Below are 25476 nucleotides of genomic sequence, written 5' to 3' on the forward strand. Positions count from 1 at the left end.
GCTCTTCCGGCAGTGTGTCGATACTACCAGTCTCGCCGAATCGTAACGATCCCCTTTCTCCCCTCGTTCTCCCCCCCCCCCCCCACCACTTTTCTTATCTATCATAATACTCTTCTTTTTATTACCAGTGCTACGCTCTTTCCCTCCTCTATAATTTCACCCTCAAAGCGAGAGCCGTAGCTTAATTACACCACAGAGACAAATCAAATGACGCTCTGCCAGGCATGGCTACTAGCAGAGTTGCATTATATATATATAGCACGCTCCAGCTAAAAAGGTAGAATAGCGCGAGAATTTGTATTTCGTCGAGAAGAACTCACCGATTGTTTACACTCGGGTCTGCAAAGCGGATGAAGGTGTGGCGCTTGCCGACTCGCTTTATACTTAACAAGTTACGGCTGAGTTTACATAAGAGAACCTCTGGGATCTCGAAAGGCACGCTTGAGTTGTGCCGAGAGTGGGAGACAAGTTTCCTGCAAAGAATATAAACAATGCGTTTTAATTAGAGCCCCTTGGCCCGTTGAATGCACAATCCTTAGCCCCAGGCCCCGCAGCCGTTTACCGCCCAGCAGACACTACTCTTCCTCTCTTACTTCCGGTCCGAGTATTCGTGTACTTAATCTGCATCAGATGCTGCACTCACACTAATTCTTTCAACCTACCCCAAAGAATTATCCTACGCAACATGCTGCATCGCCTTCCTTGCCAACTTTACACCATTTCTCTTCAGCCAATTTGTATTACCTCAACTTCCTTTCCAACGAATGAAAGTATCTCTATATATATACAATACGAAAGGAAAGCGAGCCGCGTCTTTCCCGAATTAACACACATATATAACAGCAAAATAATGGAATGTACAGATTAAACCAGCTTGGGCCCTTTGGCAAATTAATCGTAACCTTTCAAATGCATAATAACATTCCATGCTGTCAGTGCTTCGATGAAGCAGAATTACCAATAAGCCGCGTGGCCTATGGTATATTAAGTGTCCATTGGCGAACGCGTGATTGAACGTGTGGTAGAGCGCCGTGGCGATATTGCAGCCACTGAAAATGCTCGGTGCACGTGCATGTGTGCGTGTCCTCGGAGCTTTTCGATGGAATTTGTTTGCGGAATAACACGTGACTTGCTTGCGTAACGGTTATAGCCATTGTAATGCATATAGTATAGCAGCAACGTTTTCTACGTATGGCTAACTGCGGTTCAACGACGTGGATGATCTCAAAGATAAGGGAGGAGCTGATAGAGACAGTGTGGGGGGAAAGGGGTTGGAGGGGGGAGAGAGACAAATAGATCGGAGACTTTTCAGACAAATTGATTATTCAGCTCTCTCTCTCTCTCTCTCTCTCTCTCTCTCTCTCTCTCTCTCTCTCTCTCTCTCTCTCTCTCTCGTGAGAGGCTTTAAAGATCTGTAGTCCACAGTGCGCAGTGGGGAAACTCCTGGGACTGTCATATCTTGGACGGCTGCTATTATCAAAGACAGATGGTAACTCGTGTAGACGATCGCAGGTACGCGGATGCTCGTTCAAGTTTTCAGCATAAAATGCATATAGGCACTTGATCCCAACCTGGAAGATTTAAGTGGCCTATAAAAGCTTGATGGGCCTTAGGCAAGCGACGCTTTACGAGCTTTACCATCCGTGAATCGTTGCTCTGCCCAACTATAGTTTTTGGTGCATCGCGAAATGTGGCCATTGCTGACCGCAAATGAACGCCAATCTCTCAAGAGAGTATTACCTTCGGTGATAAAACTGCTGGTCGATGGCCAAACTGAACCGAAGACGCGCCAATTGTCTCTTAATATCACGAGCTGTATATATATTTGTCTCAAATCTTTCATGTGGAACAATAAAACAATTTAAGTGTTTATCATTGTTAACTCGATTATGTAAATCTCTTTTCGATGAGACCACAAATTAAGAAATTAGGAAAAATAATGTGTACGTCTCAAGGTAGTTATTGTCTTAAGTCAGGTCTCGGAAATTGTTGCACATTTCAGTTGTTTACTAGTCACTAATAGGAAATTCCTATTAGTGACTATAGTAAATAGCTGAAATGTGCAAATCATTCCGAACCCTGTCTTAAGTGATAAGATTGCTGATAGATATTAGAATCGAATCAATGACCCATCAATTGTCTATTAATATAAAAGTAAATCTCCAATTTTTCACATCGAACAATAAAACAAAGGAAAGATTTTACAACGCTAACTGGATCATGCAAATCCCTCTTCCACAAGACCACAAATTAAGAAACCAGGACAAACAAAGCATATATAATCCAGAATTACAGCGCATAACTGAAGCAGCGCAAGACAAGGATGAATGAAAGACGGTATACAGGCGAGTCAATCCTTTTTTATAAAAACGCTCCAAACGAAACACGGACCGAGATGAGATGCAATGAGACGAGATGAAATCTGCGAATGGTGGTGACCCATGGTACAGGTGGCACAGGATCGTTAAGAGGCAACGGCACGGATGACGAGTGGCCTGCGAAAATGCGCAACGGCTGGAAAAATTAATATAAATCTTATTTCTCCGCAGCGGCTCTGTAATTCAAGCCCTCGTGAAGAGAGCACGTGCGCTAAATAGTAGAGAATAATAAAACGCGTGGTAGTTAGTCACAATTGCAGGAGAGATAGCTTACGTTTTATTCATCCGGAAAATTGCTGTGTAAAGTAAAGCGATGAATTTATTGGAGCCACAGTGATAATTTTCCGCAGCCTCGTTGTTAAATTTCTATCAAATTTGTTCGATTCCGTTCGAATCGTTCCACATATAACAGCATATATAGTCTAAGGATGCTGTTGGGAAAACATTTGCGGGTAGTTATAGTTGAGGGAAGCAGAGACATAGGGGGGAGGGGGGTGGAAGGAAAGCTTTTGTTACGGTTGGAAACACAAATTTAGTAGCGGCTTGACGTTTCCTTGCCAAGTTTCCCAACTCGCCGCATTGTCCTTCGCGGTATACTCGCATGACATACGTCCGTAACATTCGGAGCATCCTGAATAAGCCCGACAGTAGCCGTGAGTAAATTGACTCTGCAGCAAGTACGCATGGTAAATGCTGGTCGTACGTAATCTTTGCGTTCCTCCGACAAGTTTGAAGCAATCGCCGTCAATAGAGAGTTTACGTTAACGCGTGTCTCGCCTTCGCTGTTTCTTTTCCCTCGTGCACCTTTTACACTCTCCGGGCGCTCGTATACGCCACTGGAACGACGCGCCTGGAACAATAAGACCGTGAATGATTGATAACAAGTTTGCCAAATGAATGAGCTCGTAACAACCTCTTTAATGACCCACTACTAACTGTCTCTGTCGAAATAGCGCAGCTCCCGAAGGGTCGAGCATTTTAAACGATTTTATTCCTGCTGCTATTTTACTTTAATTGAAATGTCAATCATGTTTGAAGTTGGCGAATGGGGAATAATGAGAGTTCGTTCCGTGGAAATGCTTAATAAAGCCCAGCAATTGGGAAATGTGAGTAATTTGAAAAGGCGATTTTTCCGGAATTTCCGAACGATATTGCGCGAGTGAAATTGGAAGGGGCGCGGGTCTCCCATGTGATAAGGAGGGGTTCTCGATTACCGAGGTAGGGGTCTGCGAGCCAAAGGATTTATTCGCCAGCTTGTTCGTGCAATTTTCGAGATAAGTGACGGCGATGCATATTTGCAAATAAAATGTCATCCTCTGTATAAATGCATACTGCGTCTGCTCTTGGCTGGCTTGGGTGTGTGGGAGAAACAGCTACAGGGGGGAGGATCGCGATTCCAGCGATTTCAGCAACGGCAGCAAGTATATCCCTTCCCATGCAGTTGCATCGAGAAACTCAGCGAAGGAGAAGGCGAGGGAGGAGGCAGGAAGTAGGATGATGGTAATATAACGCGAGGAATAGAACTCGGTAGACTTGGTTAATTAACGAAACCCACATGGGACACTCGTACTCTGACCAGCACAGCGCACCCCCCCTCCACACAGTCCCTATCATGTCCCTAACCACTAACCCATTGACGCCACTATCGGCCTCCCTCTACCATCTAACGCCACAATTTCCTACGGAATATAACGCGTAAATAACTTCCTAACCACCTAACCCACGTACGAGCTCACTCCATAACCCTCCAAGCGCAAAATTCCAAGCTGCTCTTTGCCAACTGATTGCATTCTTGCTAAATAGAAATCGATATGCGCTCATGTTCGATTAAAACTTTCGGCGAATAATAAAGAAAGTTTATATAGTGTATATATATATAGCCGCAAGGTTAAACCACGCGAAAGACGATTAATTCTTTAAAGCTAAAGAGGAAACGGTGCTAGTACATATATATATATAGGTGGTGGGACGAATGAGAGCGGACAGCCGGCGAAGCTAATTAAAGAAATGCTCGTTTGGCCAAGCGAGTTCTCCTTTTGAGATGGGATCGCGCGGCATTGGCCGCAAGAGCTGGAGCGAATAAGTTATTTAGGGAGCCGTGGATGAGAATCGAGGAGCTTCCATGCGGATACGCTCGGGGAATGGACATTTACGGTCGGCTGGATCAAGTCGAGGGCTCTGTGCCCTTAGAGAACCTACGAGGACATTGATGGACGCCGATTAAACAACGTCGGCCAGCTTAACAGAGGTGCCGGGAGCACGGCAAAATTACTTGAGAGATCTCTAAGCGCGAACCGTTCCTCGGACAAATTGAACCTGGATTCTCGCTGAATACAAATACAAGGAATACAGCTGTTGACACACTACCTGTCTCTTTGTATATATATGTATATACCTGTAGAGTATATATACCTCGTGCGATCCGTTCGATCGACAATGAAACGCGCGCGTTTTTCCATTTGCCTGCATCCCCAGACTCGATTCGTTAGCAAAACGTGCGCGCCTCTGTCACCGGACTAACCAAGTGACACTCTCCATTGACACGGAGAATATTGACCGATCGAAACCTAACATACTTTATTCCCCGCTCCACTCGACGATCTCGCTCCAAACACCGTCGACCCGTTATTCCATCTCAAACAACGAGATGTTGCGACGGATAATAACGAGTAAACAAGAATTTCATTAATATTAAACAGGGAAATAAATTTGATTATTTATCATTAATCGACGATAAATACTCGTGCAAGCACGGTCTACCACCCGAGCAAATGTTAACACACAGAAATCTCCCGTAAAGCTATCCCGATCGACCGGCATTACTTTGGGTTAAACAGTGGCCGATTCTACGTGGCCGCTCTACTGCTTTGTATCCGACCAACTTGATGTTTTACCTTCCATCGTGAAACAGGAACATGGAAGAGGATCGTAAAATAAACAGCACGCGATGCTCCGGTCGCATGCTGAGGAAAAAAGGTGAGAGAGGGATGGAGAGTGGAGAGGTTCGAATAAAAGTTCGAATGGGAAAGCTGTGAATCCACCCGAGTAAAGCAGCTGGATACAACAAGGGTGGTTGTTAATATAAAACGGAGAACGAGGGTGAATAAGTGGAGGAGAGAGCTTTGGATTAAGATTCTTACGAGATGATGATACGTGATATGGAGTTAGGTATGAATATACAGCAGGAAATATATATATATATATATGTAGAGAAATATAATAAAAGAAGAAAAATTAAGATAAAAGTATAGTTATAGAAAAGTGTATCCTATATTCTTATACAGCGAGGGGGGCAGATGAATGATCAGAGGGGTTGGTAGGGTAAGGTTAAAAAAAGAGGGGCAGTGAAAGAAGGAGAGAAAGGACTCGCGCGTTCGATAGAGGATACAATATATAGTATATAGAGAGACAGGCGGACGAATGGTCGCAGGAAGCAGGATGGGTGCGCTTCAGTGCCATTTGGAAGATGGACACCGTTCAATTATAGCCATATACATGGCCGTACACGGTTGCTGCTCTCACCCATGGGTGATTTCCGGTTTGCGGAACGCTCTCGCGCCGCAAATAAAGCTTCTAATGCCACCACATTCGTTGCCGCGCGAATTCACCGTTTTTTCACCACCACCGGTTCTATTCTGGCCACTCCCACGCATTGACTATATATATATATATATATATATAGGTGAGAAAAAAGGCGAGATTCGCCAAAGGACTGGAGCACCACTCACCTGCCGGACAATAAGCAGCCCCGCAACCATCGATAACCCACTCCTGCGCCAGTGGAGGAAAACTCGCAAAAACAGCCTTAGCTATATATATATATATATATTCTTCCGAAGACGACGTTCTCATCGAGGAAAATACTATACTCTCTTCTAAAGACCATTAAGGCACTTTGTTAAAGCAATATTTTCTATAACAATACGCTTCGTCTCGCTATTTATACAAAGATCATCCCATTAGAACATTATTTGCAATAATCTCAAAAAAATACAGGAGTCTCCTCTAAGAAAAAAGTAAGAATTTTTAGATAATTTATCTAAATATTTATCAGGAGCACACTTATCCACGTATCTATCACGGTTCCATTATTTTTTTTTCACGACTATCTCGCGCATTGTTCAAATTGAATTTGTCGAGGACGAAGAAGCGGAAGTGTATAAAGGAGGAGGAGGAGGAGGAGGAAAGAGAAGAAACAGTAGAGCAGCAGCAGTCGCAGGAGTGGAAGCAGAGTAGAGAGTCCTCTTGGTTGGTTTCTTCTGGAGTTTCGAGAGGGTGAGAGTGGCAAACAGTGAAAGTTGGTCACGCGGGGAAAAAGCATGGGAGTTGGTTGGTAGGTAGCTAGGACGGGAGGAAGGATGGAAGAATAAGAGGCAAACGGAGTCGTCGTGGCACGTTTCTGTTACGAGTTTGTGGCGGCAGGTATACGACAGTACAGGGAGGAGGCAGGCTGCAGGCAGGCAGGCAGGCAGGCAGTCAGACAGCTAGGCAAGCTGGCGGGCACGAGAGAGGATGAAAGAGAGGAGGGGGCGGGTAACCTCTTAAAAGCACAGGCGAGAGGTAGTACTCCCGGAAAGACAGACATGCCGGATAGAGAGACCCATGCTGCGGATTGCCGAGGGATGGGAAGCAAGAGAAGAGCCTCACTCCGGAGAGCTTAAACCGAAAACATAATCAAATCTCGCTGAGAGCGGCTGTGGTGCAAAGTTACTAATTGCTTAATTTCCCTTGCCCCTTACTCCTCGCCCCTTGCCAGCCCGTCTCACCGTTTCACCTATACGTGTCTCTCCATGACTTTCCAGCCCCATAACCTCGGCTGGAGCCACCGCTAACTTTCCTCTTTTATTCGATTTCCTTTCAAACCTACCACCTTTTCATTCCTTTCAAAGATACCTTATCTACTTATTCGCCGGAAATACCTTCTGCTTATTTCCTCCTCCCACACCTTTTACACAGAGCTATTTGTTTTTTCTTAATTTTATAGGATCAGTACTTCCCTCTCTCTCTCTCGATCTCTTTCGACTGCACTTTTTGACCGATACCGCGACGTTTGCGGATTCTGCCGAGGAGGGAAAAACGAAGAGCTTTGAAAGGGCCCGGGGAGGAGAGTGACGTCGGTTGTCGTCGAGTGTTATTCCCTGTTATCTTCTCTCCCCCTACCCCTCTCTCACCTTCACCCCTTCTCGTCACCCTTACGACGCCTTTCATTCCATTTCTCACCACTTCCATCCATATCATACTCAGTCCTGTTACCGCAATTGCGGTCTGCGGGTAAATAGTTCGTTAGCTATCGTTGAATCATTAAGCGAAACTTTCCTCGGCATTAGTCAACCGTTGACGTGTCACAGTTCCAACTGTGCCGTTACTAGTACACACTTATATCTACATAGTATAGGTATATATATAGGTACACCTAATACAGCACGTACCTATATTACCTATAACACAGAGGCTACCAAACAAAGAAATTAACTTTATCGTTCCTCGTCGCAATAATTTTCCAAGCCGATGATTTTTATTCGCAATTCCTTCCGAAGCTCGTCCATTCTTGCACAATGAACGGTTTTAATGGACGGAGAAAACCCGGCCAGAATTGTGCAGTCATAAATTGTTTTTGCGACGGCGAATACTCCAACCGTGAATGTTGCAGAATGCTTTACTTGAAATTTGGTATAAAGTCGTAGAGAGCTGAAATATATATATACATTTGAAGGGCAATAGAAAATCCTGGCCAATCGTTTAAGTTGAAAACTTGCAAACAGCTTGCCAAACAAGGTGGGAATGGATTTTTAGCAGAGAGGACGACAGGCTGATTTCTCATTGAAGTTTGCTTGGAAAATACGTCAACTTTTCCCCTTCGTAGTAGTTGTAACTCAAGACTCGTCCGTGTACATTTCTATGTATATATCGCGGTGCGAATGTATGTGTAAAAAATGTTGTGCAAACTGTTACTGACGCGTCAATACACGCACCTGTATATCAGCATACTGCGCAACGCCAGTTACCTGAAATGCGATCGATCTACAGGCTGACAGTTTGTGGCAATGAATCGCACAAACGCGATTTCCCGCGAATCGAGCTGCGAGACCCACTTTGTTGCCATTTTCTCCCGAGAAGCAGACAAATGCACAGCCCGGATCCACTCCTCTCTTTCGCAGTAATAACTTTACCAAGACTATCTTCAGCCTGGCTATTGAAAAATATACTATCCATATAACCGAAGAAATGAAGAAGAACGCAATCTTCGACTCAGTGTCTTTTTTACAGCCATTTGTCTTTCCAGTGGAAATGACAGAAATCAAGCAGTCGAGGATAGAATTTAACGAGAGAATTTTATCTTGTAAAGCGGAATAATCGGGATTTTATAATCCTGTAGGGCGTGAATTATCGAGCGATTGGCGTGGCACGGTCCGCAAGCTCCAAAAGGCTCGGTGTTCGAGTATCCAACGAACAGCAAGTACGGAAGCAGAGTAATCGATCCATCGGTCGATACTCGCTTTCGACAATGAATCGCTCTCGCGCGATGTCGAGCGAAACGAGCTTCGAGACCACCCATCACTTCTGGACAGGGAAGGTCTCTCTCTCTCTCTCTCTCCCACCCTCTATTTCGCCATCTCGTTTTACCACGAGCATAAAGTATGGTGCTCTCTCGATCGCGATAAAATGATCCCCACCCACAGTTTTGGCCGGTTCAACAAATCGTCCGGCCCTCGTAGTGGGTTTGCCACTCGTTTCCGCTAACAGAAAACGGAAAGAATTCGCCAACTGGACCCTTTGCTATACAACCCCGTGTGAAAAGGCTCATCTGAAATTCTTTCAGGAAACGCGTTCCACTAACTTTTATGTCTCTCGCGTTGTTCCTATATTCTTTCGAAAATTGTCGTTACCCAGTTTACCAGATTGTCGAGTACATCTTCTAAATATCAGAAATGTAAGAGATGCTCGACAAATATGTACCACGGTTTCTTCGAAATGAGGAAATAACGATGAGGTTGTGGAAAAAAAGGTTAGTAAATCGTAAAGGGTAGTCAGCGTTTTTCCCAATATAGTAGCTCGATCAACCGTTGTATACTGGCTCGGCACTGTTTTATACCACTGCATCCAGTACGTGAAAGTTTTGACAAACGATGGGGCATCCTGATGGACGTTTCGCTACTGGCTTATTTCTTAAAAAGAAGAGAAGGAGGGGAAAAAAACAAATGACCAATATCACGACCACATGCGCTAAGATATAACAAATATAAGCGAGACGAAGGGTATAAATTCCTGCTGACCTCCCCATTCCTTGGCTGTATTATACTAGACTATATATAAAAAAGAATTCGATGCCCTCCTTCCGGATATGAAATATTTCATTTCCCACACCCATCCCTCTCTAGCCAAACACCTCGAGATATATCTCGAAATTTAAAAATAATCCAGCCATTCTTTTTGTTATTTTACAGAACAGCCGGTGTCTCTCAACAACCACGAAAACTCGATGGAACGACTCAAGGTTTATATTTTTGCAAACGCGGTCTTTTCTACCGGTGTGATACGCCACTTATTCCGGATGGATAATGACGCGTTACAGGTAAGCGTTCGAAAATCCTTTGACGTTTCAGAGTTTTCGAGAATTTTTGTTGCAATTTCACAGTACGAACACACTCTGTCGCCGTTTACTTAACAATAACGGTCAGAGCCATGCCCGACTCGAGCGAGTCTCTGCAGCCATGCAGCGTTGCGTTTTATCTTCAAGCTTTTATATCGGAGTCGACTATACATAGCGAGCAGATAGCAAAGATGGTGATTCGACTTTGGCAGAGCGAGGCTCATTGAGTAGCGAAAATTACGAATGAAGGTTATCTCGTGTCTGGCCACAATACACGCGATGGCGATATCGTTAAAGGACGATACGCTTTAGAAAGCTAGCCGAACGAAAATAAGTGCGCTGCTAAAAGCTGGAGGAAAGATCTGTAGCAGATCAGCGAGGCAATTTGATTCTTTTGAAAAAGCAGCAGTCGGTAGTTAGCCGTTTCGCCTACTAACCAGCCATTCAAGACACTGATTTATATCTCGTTACTGTAGCCTGGAATGCAGCTTTATTTTCCACCCTAGCCTACACTTCCCTTCCCCACTTTGCGTTACGTGACAAAAGTGCCCTCCCAAGGTACATCTTATTCCCTTAATCTGCGTACCGAGCATTTTCCTTATCTCTCCCTTTGTCCTCCCTCTCATTCTCACCATCCTCCACTCTCTCCCCTTTCTTTTCTCTTTTCTTCTCTTCCCAAGCTCAGCTCTCATTCTCTCGGTCCTTTTCCATTTGGACCAGGCATTCTCCTTCTCTAAAAAAAAGAGAAAAAAGAAAAACCTCATCCTTAAGAAATGATCGTCCTGAGACCTGAAATCCGCCTTTTCATTTCATTGCCATAGAGAAAATCGCTTCTCCCGCAGAAATATGCTCCTTCTCTCTCCTCTGCCTTGACAAACTCACATTTTTCCCTACAGCCTCGACAAGCGTCTCTTTCAAAACACGCGTTTTCTCAAACGTTAAAGCGCTATATTGGCTCTCGAGCGTATTTTATTTCATATTTACAGGAAAATTAAAAGTTCAACAAACAATAGCTCCGCTAAAAATATGAGCATGAATTTTTATTAACCGTTGACAAGGAAAATGGCACGGACACTGTTGTCATTCATATTCATGAAAATTACGCAACTGCGCAGATACACCTAAATAAAGTTTGGGATAAAAATGACGATAATCCCGAGGAACACGAGGAAAATTCTTGGGGAAAAATAGCAGTCTCTTATATGGCGAAGGGGGGTAGGATGGCAAGAGTCGAATAAGGTTGGTGGTGGGAAAATAAGGAAAAGAGAGAGCGAAGAGGGAGAGCGAGGCTTACGTCAGTTTTCGTTTTGGCCAACGAGCCGTGGGGTTCAATTGAGCATAAGTACGGCCAAATATAAAAGTATTCCTATGTACGCAAGAGCGAGGCTTTGCTGCGATACGCGTTGGCAGATAGCAAGCTTGTATTTTATTTCGCAATTTATTTTTCTCCCCTTCGCCAGTCATTTCATCTCTCTCTCTCTCTCTCTGCTCCTCTACAAGCCAAAGTCTCTCTTATATACCTATTCGCCCTCCTCCCTCGCTATCGTTACGAGGCTGCTCCGAAGCATCGTATAATACATATTACATTTTCAGTCTGCGCGACGGGAAACGCGAAGAAAAGCTGTTTGTTCGTGCACCAAAAAACGCGAGATACATCGACAACGGCCGATTATAGACGTCGGGAAATCCGGTACACACGCGTTCTCACGGCATATATATACGCGAGTCGATGCATTTCTCTTTTCCACCCTCGACCTGCGCATGAAACGCGCATAAACTACTTCCGGTCGAGTGAATGAGCGAGCGACCACTCGCAAACGAGTTTTGCATCCCCATCGCCAAGAAAAAGAGAGATCTTGCCGAGACGCGCGCGCTACAGGTTGTTCTGACATTTATCACTTCTACCCCCTTTCTTTTCCATTGTTCCTCCCTTTGCAACACCCCCGTTCTCTCTTTCTAACAGTCGCCAGTTTAAAGAAATATTCCTCGATTAGGAATAAGGGAAGCAAACTACCATTGGTCAGCCGTAATCTCGAGACCTCGATCTCTGGGATCCTCTGACTCTTTTACGAATCGAAATCTCGCAGAATCATCTAAAACCAATCGCTAATAATCAAGCGAAAAACCCTGTATTCGATTGCAAGAATATACAATAAATTATACTTATCACGACGCATGAATCCAGTTGATCTGGATATTTCCATTACGAAGAATACTTAAAAAAATAAAACACAAGATTTTAGGATATTGTCCAAAAACGAATGTAATTCGAATGTAAAACTGGTAGATGGAGAAAGAGGAAGATTTGGTTGCAAAGGAATTCAGCGAATTGGAATCGCTTACGGCTGAAATCGAAACTGCATCGTGACACGTGTCGCTGGTAGAGCTTTAAGTGCGCGTAAGCGAACACTTTGAATGGGGAATAGTTGGGACCCGGGGCAAGGTTTACATTTCGGTTCGCACGTTTACATTGCGTTTCATGGTTGAGCATTTCCGGGAAAGAAGTTCCTCCCAATGAAACCGAAGTGGCAGCTAGTGGAGAGACACAGCTAGCTAGACTGGTGAGCAGACGGACGGACGGACAAGCAGACGCAGAGACGGACAGATAGACAGGCACAAGCACAGACAGACAGATGTACAGACAGAATGGATCTTCAGAGAGACGACGTTTGAGAGGTTTCCCGGCAGAGGCGACGTGGGTTCGTTGCGTGCATAATTCAGTAGTAACGCTACAAGTATACTCAGACATACGCTCGGCCTCTCCTCACCTCTTCCTTCTCTTTTACTACTGAAAACTGCGCGTTCTCCTTCAGGAATTCTCAACTATTATTACTATTTACCCAGTTCCGCTTGTTAACGTAATTCATTCCTATGTATATGTGTTTGTGCGTGGGTGTGCGCGCTCGAGCTTGCGCCACAATGTGTCCTATTCCTTGTGTGCTTTTCCACTATAATGAAGGAACGCGTTGGTAAACAAAGATCAAAGATTACGCCTTATCTCGGAAAATACGTGTACCGTAACTGTGCAGAGATTGAGGAGCTATTAAGATTTCTTTTCGATTACACGCTGTTACTGTGTTGTTTTCCGTTTACGTAATGACACGACAGCTAATTGGCCACTTCGGAAACTGCCGAGCCACTTAAACGAGAATCGCGTCGTTGAATTAATTACAGCCTCAGTGGCATAAATTAATTAATGAAACCAATCTATCTGTGAAATGCTTGCATCGAATATTATTGCAAGCTTCGTCAATGAGGTTTTCTTAAATTCCGCAATCGCCAATTTCTCTGCTTTCTATATCAAAGTCTCTGCTATAAAAACCAATCTAATGGCATTCCCGTTTCGCAGGGTCTTTCCACGAAGCCAATATTTTCTCGGGGTATATTAATCAGAGAGCGTAAAAACGAGATATCGGATGGTGAGGAAGGATCGTTAGACGCGTCACTCGTTCGATGCCAGAGTACATTAATATATTTAAATGTATGGAGAAATTGGCGATTGTATTTATATATGGAGGAGGGGGGGGGGGGGGTATGGCACCAGCTGCTAGTCGACAAGAATAGTTAGACACGTGTACGTGTACACACGTGCACTTTGCATGTGGGAAATTGTATTTATAACGGACGAAGCTGGCGCGTGCATAATTCAGTAGTAATATCACAGGAATGTTCCAACAGTGATGGAGCTGTGCGTATGGTCGGACGAGCCGTGTCCGCCCAGGAACTTTCAACTATTATCGCTATCCGGTTGGCTGCACCACTATGCGTGACAACACTAATTTTCCTCCTCTTAGCTACATATTCGCCCTTTCCGTCTGCACCATATGTATATATAGAGCCATCTTCTACTCGCTTCGACCAGCACGAATATAGACGAAATAATCAGTCGTCCAACTTTACTTCCACTCGATTTTCATAACTTTAAAGTTATACGTAATTCATTCAAGGATGACAAAAAAATGAATTCCTCGTGAAAGACTTTCTTTATACATATATATTGTCAGAGAAGATTTATTGTAAAAATCACGTTTCTTGTGTTTTCAAGACTCTCTAATGCTATTTCACCTTTCTTCGTATACGCTGATTTAAAGTGTAGAAGTTAGTTCATTAAGCGAGCAGGAGATACAAGGTCTCATTAAATAATTCGAATTTCAGTAGTCGTATAACGTGGAGAGAGGAGTTTACGAAGCAGAAGGTGAGCCGTGTTGGCAAGCTTAAAAGAAGAGTTCGGACGTGTCCGGTGTGAATCGTTAATTTAAGAGGGAGAGTATGAGAGATAGAGGGAAGAGAGCAGTGAGAGAAATATAGAGTGGGATGGCGAGCGAGCGAGAGAGGGCTTGACTTAAATATTGACTTTCGCCAAGTTAACGCGAAGCTAGCTCAGGCTTCGGGTGGTGGTAGTGGTGCTGGAAGGATAGAGAGCCACGTGTATGTATTCACGTTTGCGTGAACAAGACTAAAGACAAAGAAGGAAACCGGATGGAAGGAGAAGCGAGATGGCAAAGCAAGCAGCAGCTTTACAATAGTGGCAGATACGAATAAACAAAAGCGAAAAGAGAAACGGACAAATATGTATTACAACGGTAGAGTACGTGGTAAAAGGAAAGGCAACAACGCTACTAAAATCTGAGAAAGAAAAACAAGATTGAAGAGAGGAAAGAAAAACCATCGAGGCGAGACGTCGTCTTTGGGAAATATGAAGCGTATACGCAAACTCAAGGTAGAATGGATCTGTTTAAACGTAACGTAGTTAATCCAAGCTTAAAAAGGTGAAGGAGCGACAAATTATTACAAGGCAATGTAATAAGGGCAAGAGAGAAAAGCAAAGGTACGGTCTGGCGGAGAGGAGAAGCAACGCTCGTACTACTGAGAGAAAAGAGGGGTGCTAACAGTGTCGAAGATCTCGTCTACGTCATTTGGGTATTGTAGTTACCGCTTAACCACTACTCGTTCCTGCTACTTAAGTCCCGTGTTATATTCATCGGCTGTCACGCGGTAGTATTGCTCGTTCAATTAAGATGGTGAGGCATTGAGTTGTTCGGGGGACAGTGTTCGTGTGTATGTATTGTGTACGTGTGCATATATATATATATATATATAGAGAGAGAGAGAGAGACACGATGACTTATAACGTAACGTAGCAGCGATAACTTCCGACGGTAGAAAGGGACGCATTTTACCCCAGCAGTAAATATACCTGCGGAGCTTTCAACACTTTTGTCCTTCACGTGCTGCAAGACCGAAGGGAAAGTGACGGACCGACGCGCGTTTAATGGAGGTGCAAGAAACACTGCGACACTGCCCGTAGCAGCCGTAGCTTGTCCATTTGCCTGCTCGCCCTCGCTAAATAAAGTCGACATACACACCACGACCGTTTTAATCACTGTCTTCCCCCTCCCCTTCGCCCCACCTACCCCAACAACCAACCAAAAACCTACACTCTCATTCCCATTATAAAACACATCGTCTCTTGGTTCCAAATAAAATTCGCACTCTCAGCTCTTCCACGTCTTCCTTTTTCATTTTCCTACCGTCCGCCGCTCGTTTTTTATCAAACGTGATACGACCGCAGCTTTTATTCCAACATTCGAAGCGATAGTCGGATTGAACGATATGTTAATGTTGCTTGGCAAGTTTCAGCCGCTGAATAATTTCCTAGTCGGCACTCTCGGAGTTATAAACTTTGCGAACGCGAGTCTTATCGAATCAGTGTCGATGGTGTTTATGCTAGTTTTTAAACATTTTGTAATTTAATGGAGAGTATACGCGCGGAGCGTTACACGATTATCATTTTTCGCACTTGGACGGCAAAGCTATTGAAACGGTGGGAGGAAATTGTTTTGCGTTAATTTCGCGCTTAAGCTGTAGTATACGTTGCTATATATATATATACATATGAGACGTGGTGGGCTGCAATATTCCCGCGGATTATTCCAATCATCCACACGGGGCTGAAATGAAAGTCCAGTTTGTAATTAAAGCGTCGCGACGGCGATGTCTCTAGCAGAGAGTACGGATAATCACTGTAAAATTACGAGGGAGAGAGAAAGAAAGAGAGAGAGAGAGAGAGAGGCCAAAGGGTCCAGCCAAGAAGGTAAGCCCCGGAAAGGGGTCAAACTTGACTGACCCAAGGTCAAAGCGAGAGGTGTGCGGACCAAGAGACGAAGGGGCAGTGGAAGGGTGTAGATAATGGTTCTGGGTGGCGAGAGCTCCGAGGCTGAATTTAATAAGCCGTAACGCTGCACGCCCCCCCCCCCCCTTCTTTGCTCATCCTCCGCGACTATTTTCTCGACACAATGGGTCTCCGCGATTTTACGAGGCTAATAACGCCGGAAGTGCTACGTCAGGCTTACACCAGCCCGCCCCTCCCACCCCTTCGGCAGTCCAGCCTTCTGTGTGTGACAGGAGCTACCGGGGACACGTCTCATGGCTGACACGTTCCGTGTGAGTAACTTTCAGCCGACACGTTCGGGAGAATATTGAAGTTTAAGGCCTGCAAATATAGACGCCCTTGTTGTATCTCCTAATCTCACGGTATGAATATTGAGCGTAAACCCCACTGGTCTTTTCTACAAAATATTGTATATATGCTTATATGCTTTATATATATATATATAATGGTATTTATATATTCATCGAGTAAAACCACACGAGTGTTACGGGTACCCTTCGAATATGTTCTCTATGGTTGAAACTCTAGTATTGTCATTGTACTGTGGTGAAAGAAGAGATTTTTAATTGGATTTAAGCTGATTTTTGTTCTATATATATATGTGTACTTCTCTTCTAAAGGGGGACAGAGAGCGAGAGAGAGAGAGAGAGAGAGAGAGATTGCCGCCAACAGATAACTATGAAATCAGCGAGTGGAATGACAAGGTTCGATGCCCGATTGACGCATAAGTCAGTCAAATGGAAAACAGAGATACAGCACACCATCCATTGGATAAAAAAAGTCATGAGAACGAACTTCGTATATATATAATATCTATCTCTCAAAGCACATAGAAATATTTATTATCTTACTACGCAATAACAAAAAAATCAAAGATAATTAATGATCGACTTTAAAAAAAAAGTGTATAATAAAAAGTGGGAAGAATTACTGCCGAGGCAGAGTTTCAAATTAATTACGTATCGATTGAATGTCAGATTCTTTATACCTGCAGGTATAGCGGCTAGAATTTCATTGGCTCTGAAGTATGAAAAATGAGAATTTGGCTCGGTGCGACCAAAGATAAAGCAAAGTGTATTTCTTCGTGGATTTTATTTAAACAACTGTCCATACAGCGGTATAGGACAAAGTGGATTACAACTACAATGATAAAGTCGAGGGGATAGCAAGCGTTATATCGCGGCGACGCGACAACAAAGCAGAATCGGCGCTAATGGCGAGCCCGGCGTTTTGTGTTTCATGACCGCAGGACCCACTCGCTCTTTGCTACCGCTTTGTACCACTCTCTTCTTCGCGCCCCTTCACCCCCCATCCACATCACCCTCATTTCACTTACCTCCCTCATCCTCTTCAAACCTCCTCCTGTCTCTCGCTCTCCCATTCACCATTTACCCTCTTATTCCTTATGCCATTTCAGATTTACCTTCACCCATTTTATCTACCTCTTCGCTTTTATCTTTCTCAAATGAAAACTACGTATTTCTGCTTATCTTTATTTGTGCCACGTTTGTGTATTCTAATTTTTCACTTCGAGACCTAGCTAGCATAATTTTGTCCACCTTTTCTACTTTATTCTATTTCCTTACTTTTTGCTTTTCGTTAACAAAAACCTCATTTTTTAACATAACAAGTTCTATACGCGTGATATAAGCCTGATGAATTACCGAAGTGGAAAGAGGAGGCTTTAAAATCATAGGATCAATCTTAAAAATTTCTCTTGGGATTATTTTTACTCTCTCTCTCTCTCTCTCTCTCTTTCTTTCTCTCTGTAGAGAGAGAGATTTTTTGATAGCTACTGTGATGTAAACAAGCAACGAAGGAAAACTATTAATTGACAATTGTCTGGAGGAAAGGGAAGCTTAAAAAGCTCTAAAATATTGTTCAAATTACAAACAATTAGTAAAAACAAGTTTCTACTGGTCAAAATTGACCGAATAAAGTGGCTTCGAATCACATTATTCACCAAACACAGCATGAAAGAATACAGAGCTAAAAAAAGAAAATATTTCAATGTTTATTACAGTCAAACTAAGATGTAAAATGAGACTGTTGATACCTTGTCTTCTAATGATCATAGGAGAAGGAATGGAAAGAGGGATAGTAGTATTTTAAGGGCTATTGTTACTCGGGCCGATCAACTGGCTCCTCCTCGGCGGAGTTTCCTCGTGAAAGTGTAACGAGACGATCAGAGTCGCCGTTGCGTGAAACACCGTTAAGCAATAACCAATCGGCCGTGAACGCCTCGTGTAGGTATACGTCAGATGTCACGCTCGTCCATGTAACGTTGCTTGCCTCTCCTCCGCACCCCCAACCTCCCGCATCTTATTCTTACCGACCGATTTCTCTACGGACAATCGCACATGTGTATAGAAAAGACACAACACAACGAGTCCAATTCCACATGACGAATTAGATGAAAAATGTTATCTTCCTTCATCTAGAAACGAATAAACCGATTTTTAAGCTTTCAACTATGTCCATCGAAATATTGCTTCGTTTCTCAGCAATGAAAAATGCTTAACAATGTGAAACTTTCTTTTCTCTTTTCAGATCGGTAGTTTGACGAAAAATATTATCTTCCTCGATGTAGAAACGAATAAATCGATTTTTAAGCATTCAACCATCGAAATATTGCTTCGTTTCTCAACAATGTAAAACGTTTAACAATGTGGAACTTCATTTCCTCCCTTCAGATCGGTAGTTATACGAAAAATGTTATCTTCCTCGACGTAGAAACAAATAAATTAATTTTTAAGCTTTCAATCATCGATCGCAATACTGCTTCGTTTCTCAACCATGTAAAACGTTTAACAATGTAGAACTCCATTTCCCCCCTTCAGATCGGTAGTTATACGAAAAATGTCATCTTCCTCGATGCAGAAACAAATAAACCGATTTTTAAGCAATCAACCATCGATCGAAAGAATGCTTCGTTTCTCAACGCCAAAATACGTTCGGCAATTAAAAACTTGATTTTCTCCCTTCGGATCGATATAGTGACGCGAGCTCCATCCGCGTCAAACCAAAAGAGTGAAACATTTTCATGGAAAGAATTAATTATCGGAGCAATGCAGCAAGACTCGCCGCTAAATCGAATTTCACGCATATGGTAATACCGGCCAGCGTCATTTCCATAATGAAACGATAGATCATTTTTTTCGAATTCCAGGATGGCTTTTCGCAACGTTTCGTGCTTGGCTGGGAAATTTTGATGAATGGCAATAAGCTTATGTGTGGGAAATAAGCCCGAGCGAATTCTGCGTAATCGGTGCATGGCGCGCGGTGTCGATTGATCCGGATTGAAAAAGCGAGGGAGATAGCGGTGTAATAAATCGGGACAAAGTTGACTGTGGAAGTAAAAGCCGAGGCAGATGCCGAGAGCGTAATGGAGGCAATAGCTTATCCTGATTACTTTTAACCCGAAACTGGCGAAACTGGCCCTTGTCGTTTCCCGCGCAACTACATTATCAGACTCGTATACTCGCTTGCCTTTTGCTAATACTTTGTTTACCAATGCAAACCATCCCTTTGCTTACGGCACTTCCTTTGTAACGGGATTCCAGTCAAGTTTTATCCCCCGGCTCTTTGATAATACCATTCCGGACTACAAATTTATTCCGTAATTTCGACAACAGCTTCCCTTTGGTCCCCTAAAATCATCCCCTCCCTCCAAACTCCCCCGTTAACGTTAACCGCTAATTAACTTAACAAATTTGACAAATTAACGCTCTAATTGCAATGACAATTAAAAGTCATTGGCAACGATTTTCCACCGACAGCGATGAGACCATCGATAAAGGATTTCACGTGTGATTAAGCGCTTGCTCGCACTGGCAGTGATGAATCGCTCGACCATTCAGAATTTCTCGTTTCTTCGTTAAGAAATATACTATATATATATATAGTATATATAGCTAAAGCATTTTCGATCCACGTACCAATCGCTTATACCTGCAAACATTACATAACGGCTCAGCCAGCGAGCTTTCCTCTCTCTCTCTATATATATATATATATATAGCTACGTGCAAGAAAAGAATGTCAAGAAGAATAATAAGATGGAATTTGATAAGTTGAATTATGCTTGGCGGATAGAGTTACGAGCTTGGGGTAATGTTCTTCGGGTTGTAGCACGTAGTCAGCGGTTGGGGATGTGAAAAGGGGTCGAATTGTAGAGCTGACGGTAGGGCTGAGAAAGGGTGTTAGATAGGAAACGATGGAAGCTCCCGAGGGTAGTGACAGTTGACTGATGAAAGCTCTTGGAAGCTCAACTACATTGGGTGGTATAGGCAGGAAAATCTTGCCTCTCTTCGATCAGCCTATCCCTCGCCATGCTGAAAACTTTCCCCGTTTTACGTACTCCTTACCTACCCCTACATGGCACTTTCCTATTTCCGACTGTAGTTACCGAGATTGAAACCGACAATATTTTTATTTACAAAATTCTCTCGGGGTAAACGACGCAATCTCCCGAATTCCCGAGCTTTTCTAATGCTCGCTTAGATAAAAAGATTCCTTGGAAAATTGGAATAAGGTAGAAGTACGGTGAGTGCACAGTTATTCCGGACAAACGAGTCTATCAACGAAAATACTCTATAAGGTTTCAAGTTATAATAGCCTTGAACGACAATTGCGCCAGGAAACTCGTTTGAAAAAAGATCCCTTCCCGCGTTAATGCAAACTAGCTCTGGATATCAGCCAGAGAATTCATGGGGTTTTCCCAGTGAGGAAAAAACGAGTGTGAATATTTTACGCGACAAGCGATTCGTTTTACTCTTCGAGCTCGATTCTTAAGCGCATGGCTAGTACGTTGCACCATTTATACACTTTTCACATTCGTGCTTTTCGAGTATAAATAACCAGCTGATCAATTATCGAACAAAAACGTATAAAATAATTATAATTTAATATAATCTCACACACTAACGTGCATACACACAGAGCCCCTATATATATATATAATAATATTAAAAAGGTAGGGATGAATTTTCGAGCAAATTTCTTTTTCATATGATTTTTCAATTTCGATTCTACGCGACGCTATATATATATTAGCATAAATAATAATGATACGGCACTTGCAGGAACGTGGATTTCGTAAAAGTACGCGGAGGAAGCTCTATTCCATTGGGGGGCGATATGAATTTAAATGTAGCAGGGAAGCGCGCTGTTGCTGCAGGAATGTGATAGACTCCCAAGTGACGCAGATACGTGTTACTCATGGGAGGAATAACGTACATGTATTATATAATATACTACCTACCTATATATTATATAGATATACTATATATATATATGTATTATTATATCCTAACAGATGCGTGATGCATAGTAGTAGGATGAAGCTCTACGATTAATGTGTACTACGTACGGGCTCCACCGACACACTAAGGAGAGAAGGCTAATCACACACGTGTCTGACATAGATATGCTGGCAGGATATTCACCGGTGAATTTCAGTATTCCCCTAGGCGACTGTGTGTGCGTATGTCCAACCGCAGCCGCAATTCGTCGGCAACACCCTGCTGCTTCTCGCTTTTATTTTTAATTCGCGGCAAATTCTCTCTCTCTCTCTCTCTCCCTTCATTTCATTTCCCAATTTATGGCCAACGTTGCTAGACCGTCCAATGCCATCGCACCAGGGACAGGAACACTCGTTCGACCTTCCTCACCATGATTTACGGGCAAATCACGATCGACGAAAGATCGATGCGATTTATCGAGAAAGAGTGAGAGGTCTGCCGCGACTCTGTTTTCTTAAAAATTATACTCCATCGCTAACCAAGCATTTTTTCTTGTTTTGTTTTTTTCTAATGCTAGATGATTGGTCCAACGCGAAAGACGAAGCGACGAAGCTTCTCTTCTCGTTACACTCGATTAAAGAAAATACGATGAGTTATTCGATTATTGGAAGATGCGATTCCGAAAGATTTCTCATTGATATATATATATATATATACACTCACGTGATTAAGTGCACGGAGAATATTTGCTATTTGCTCGAAAATCAACATGAAATATAATTCGAGACAAAGTTTTGCTACTCTTTTCCGAACAAATCCATCTGATTGGTTTATTGATCGTCCATGCAAATGTCGGTCGGTCATTCAAGTTCCGATATTCGTATCTGCTTGCCGGCTGGTCGTACAATTTGAATAAACGATTTTCTCTCTCGGTCCCTTTCTTCCAGACTTTTTCTCCACTTTTTGTATCGTTTTTCTCGCCGCGCAGCGCGGAGCACGCAGTCAAGGGAGTTTCTCTCTTTCGACACGGTTCGCAAGCTTCGCAGAGAAAACTCCACGTACAGCAAGCACACTCGGAGCGTTAACAAAAGTCGATTCGGGACTAACGAGCAGACGATCCAATTATAGAATTTTCATCCGGACACATTTGCCAGGCGGTGTACATACGTACCCTATTCCCTTTTGTGTCCGTTAAATGCCACTACTACTGTAAATGCTGTCCTTCGGGAATTAACGCAACTGTACGATTGAGTTTGTCCACCTCGGTTGCGCCTACAAAATAAGACATTACGCCATTGTGGAATGGCTCGCAAATTCCCGCGCAAACCATCCATGTTTATTCCTATTGGATGCATTAAAATTCCTTTGCCTTCCGATCATTAATTAAACGCCTATTTAAATACTTCTCGATTGCCCAATCACTTAAACTCTTTAATTAATTAAATTCTACCGGGTCAAGTACGGTATTTATATAGGATACTGTACAAAAGCGTTTTTCCAATTATATACGTATATATACACACATGTGGATTGATTTAAATTCATACATCCATGCACTCTCAATGGATATTTTGCTGCAGGTGTTATATAATCATTATTATATCGATGCTAATGCAGAATCGCGGAGAATCGACATGGAAAAAAAGCACAAGGATAAAAATTGGCCTGGAAAATAGATGAAAGCTGATAGAGTGATTTTCCCTCTAAATTTACGATACGGCGGCGTTAATTGTGTCATCGTGGTGAAATAGACGCTATACGGTGAAATAGTTGTGCTAGGGAAAATGGTATACAGATATTCCACCGAGACGGAATAGGTCATTGGCTTCAATGTACGCAGTATTTGATTTGCATTTAAATATCCAAGGCTTCTACTCGGATCTCGTATCCCACGAGGCATCGCGATAAATCTAAATCTACCGTATCTCGATACGTGAAAAAGCAATAGTTATCAATACTGGATAAAATTCTATGGACGATCATTTTTAACCCTCGACATATTGGCAGATCGAATTTCACGTGTTCATTATACTATCTTATTCGAGACATTTTCGAATTGATAGTGGAAACGAGTTTTTTCGTTATCGCAGCTTATCTCAGTCGAGTCGGTTCGAATAAATGTCTCTTTCCCCCTCTCTCTCTCTCTCTCTCTCTCTCTCTCTCTCTTCAAATTCCACCCGTCCCATTTCGTACAACATATGTTTATAATAATAATAATTTGTTTATTTTATAGAAAGAGGATTTCTTTTAGCAAAGTGTATACAATGGAATTGTTTTGATTTGGGAAAACTTAAGGCCGGCAGGAGCTTTTCTTTGAAGAACCGATTAAACCGTTACGAACGAATCCACTTAGAATGATCCTTTTCTCATCCTCTCCTTTTCCACAGTCTCTTTTCCATCCTTAGCTACTACTGTATCGTTTTATCCCCGGGATTAGCCCTCCCCCCTAACCAAGAAAGCGAGAACGCTTACCCCACAAAACCCAAAACCGAAAATCTTTTCTCCGCCTTTAAACTTACCACGCTTCTCCATTAACAGATTTCAGAAATTGCTAACCGAGCGTACGATTTATTTTTAGCGCGCAGCCTCGAGTAACAAAGAAAAAATTGGAAAATGCTCCAACGTATCATTTACACAGAAATTTCAAACGCGATGAATAGTGCGATGGGTCGATATATGGTATAAATCCTACAGGAAAATTAGGTTAGTGCGATAATAACGGCAATGCATAAACTGAATTACCCAACGACCGTGCTTAAGAATAATTATTCACTAAATTAGCATCGCGCGGTAACGATCAAATAATTTCATTTATCTCCGTGATTTATTTTATTAAAATAAAGCTGCGTTTCAGCGATTATCAATACAGCTAACGATATAATAACCGAGATGATAGTATTAGTGTATAATACTGCGAGATCGCACTAGGATCGAAACTCGCAGCAAACCAGACTCACCCCCTCGTTTCCATCAATTTTGTCATTTTTCAGGACGATTCGTTGTGATTTTTTTTTTTTCGTTCACTTTAGTAGAGAGAAAGAAGACACTGTGAAATATCCGGTGGATAGTTACAACGGCGGAGGCCGGGGTATCATGACGGTCACGGTAATCGGTTCGCCATGAGATAAAACCATGATGGTGGATTCGGAGATGGGGGTGGGAGGGGTAAAGGGCGGAGTGGTAACGGGATTCCTGGATTGGAGGGTAATTTCACGGTTGGACGCGTTGGCGACTAACCGACCAGCCGGCCACTCGATGAACATTCGTATATGCCGTGGAAGCGTAAGCTTCCAGCCACGATACTAACGCGTGCTATTTAGTTCCCCATCCACCATCAAGCCCTGGTCTTGCAAAAACTAACCCTCCACTTGTCAATTCGTCCAAATAAAACTCCAATTGTCAAGCTACGGCCAAAAGAAAAGTCTCTCGAATCACCTGTTATTCCTATATATATATATATATATACTACACAGTGTTTTCTCTCGAAAAGATTTATCACCGCTTCATCAAATTACGAGCAACTCGAAACGTTACATTCTTTCGATATTATTTTTACGATGGAATTTGTATTATCTTTATTTTTAAACGGACATTGGAATTTATTCGTTGCAGCGTTATGCATTATTCACGAGTGGATTATGCAATTGAGGAAAAAGTCTATCGACGAGAACGTGAATATTAAGGGCATAAAAAATCTGTAGGTTAGTCGCGTTTGCATGCATTGCATGAAAACAGTTCGTATGACCAGCGATGAAATTGCGTCTGTTGCAAGCTTGCCGGAGCTCCTTTTGCTCGCGAAAGCAATAAGCTAGAGATTTATGGTGCAATATGCTATGTACTGGTAAGCATAAAATTTTCCTCTAAACGAATGATTATTATCTACCGAGCTTCGCGTTATAATTAAAGTTGCAATAATGCAAAGATATATGTTTCTTTTGTCACTCTTTTATTATATAGCTTCAGAGGGTAGAAGAAATATATTCCGAGGCTTCCACCATATATTATCTAGGCCTGTAAACCTTCAACGTCCTTGAAGCTTGCGTCGAAGGATCCAGAAACAGCGGTTTCGATAATAGAACGAGGCTATAACTC

General features: G+C 42.8%; 1 long non-coding RNA gene across 1 annotated transcript in view; it reads left to right on the plus strand.

Annotated features, from left to right (window-relative positions):
- LOC136779123 (uncharacterized) overlaps positions 1 to 25476 on the plus strand; it is a 94960-nt gene that overhangs the window by 22443 nt on the left and 47041 nt on the right. Inside the window, exon 2 of the long non-coding RNA XR_010823525.1 lies at positions 9824 to 9951. This is a non-coding gene — a long non-coding RNA (uncharacterized lncRNA). The remainder of the gene's footprint in view (positions 1 to 9823; positions 9952 to 25476) is intronic.

The sequence above is a fragment of the Prorops nasuta genome, unplaced genomic scaffold (assembly GCF_024137725.1).
Source record: "Prorops nasuta isolate Cenicafe-Biocafe unplaced genomic scaffold, Cenicafe_Pnas_1.2 PNAS00015, whole genome shotgun sequence".
Lineage (NCBI taxonomy): Eukaryota > Metazoa > Arthropoda > Insecta > Hymenoptera > Bethylidae > Prorops > Prorops nasuta.